The sequence below is a fragment of the Rhodamnia argentea genome, chromosome 3 (assembly GCF_020921035.1).
Source record: "Rhodamnia argentea isolate NSW1041297 chromosome 3, ASM2092103v1, whole genome shotgun sequence".
In the NCBI taxonomy this organism is placed as follows: domain Eukaryota; kingdom Viridiplantae; phylum Streptophyta; class Magnoliopsida; order Myrtales; family Myrtaceae; genus Rhodamnia; species Rhodamnia argentea.
The window spans coordinates 27,965,427-27,966,570 of record NC_063152.1 but is presented as its reverse complement, the minus strand read 5'-3'; positions in this window follow the sequence as shown (position 1 = coordinate 27,966,570).

The following is a 1,144-nucleotide window of genomic DNA, read 5'->3' as shown; positions in this document are numbered from 1 at the left end:
GAGAGAGAGAGAGAGAAGGGAAATCCGACGGCAGAGAGACCAGCACATGTGTGTGTCTCTCGCATGCGTTTGCGTTGTGCGCGCGCGTGTCTGCGAAAGATCGATTCCGATAAAAGGGCCCCAGTGGGTGGATGGTGATCGTGAGGATTCGTGAAGGGGATTAGATTACTTAAACACTAAATTATTGAAAAAATTAGGTAACGCTAATATTCTCATCCCTTTCTTGTCCAGGTAGATTCTTGTTCTTGCCGATCTACGAGCAAGTTCGGACATTGGGTCGTCTTACGAAAGTGTCTGCATCAAAGCAGCAAAAGTGCGTGCATTCATCGCACCTCGGCGTTGAGCTGCTGCATTTTGCTGATGGTCTCGTGTTGCGAAGAGCCTTCAAAAAAGGGAATGAAAGAAGAATGATTCGTGTTCATCTGATCTTTTACTTAACCCTCCTGTCATGAGCATCGCCCGAAGATAATGGCTTTGGCATCATCCAAGACTTGGGTTCAACGTTACTTCAAGTGCCGCGAGCGCACTCCTTTTTTTTTTTCACTTTTCGGCCGCCCCTGTCTTGAGCTTCAAATCATCCCCCAAAAGCTACTCGAATAGCTGACCCTTTTGCAAGCTCTGTTGTTCATCACTTCTGTAGCAGTAGTTTCTACATTTTCGGGTCTGTTCACGTTCTTGGTTTTCCCAAAAAGCTATTAAAATTGCCACCGAGCATCCGACCCGATGGTTAATGAGTGCTTGAGTTTGAGCGTTTAGGTTAGGTTGGGGATCAAATCCGGTTGCAATTACATAAAAACAGCTATCAGAAAAGTTCTCCCGTTTTGAGTTCAGCTTCTCTCTTGAACTCATTGATAAAGTGTGTAACCTTGGAGTTCGGTCTTCCGCTCTAAACATAAACGTGAGAGAATAAGGAATAATAATAAGTCAAGTTAGTTGACTTTTTCTTGGTTACACGTAGAGGTGATCATTTTCGGATTGGGTCGATTCCATCCTAAAATCAGGAACCGGATTGGAAGGGCCACTTCCCAGGTTCTTGGAACCGAAAACTAGACCAGTGTGATTTAGGATTTTGGCAATTTCCTTTTTTTACTCCTTAAAGGAAAATGAAAAAAAATAAAAATATATCTATCCGGTCTGGTCTAAG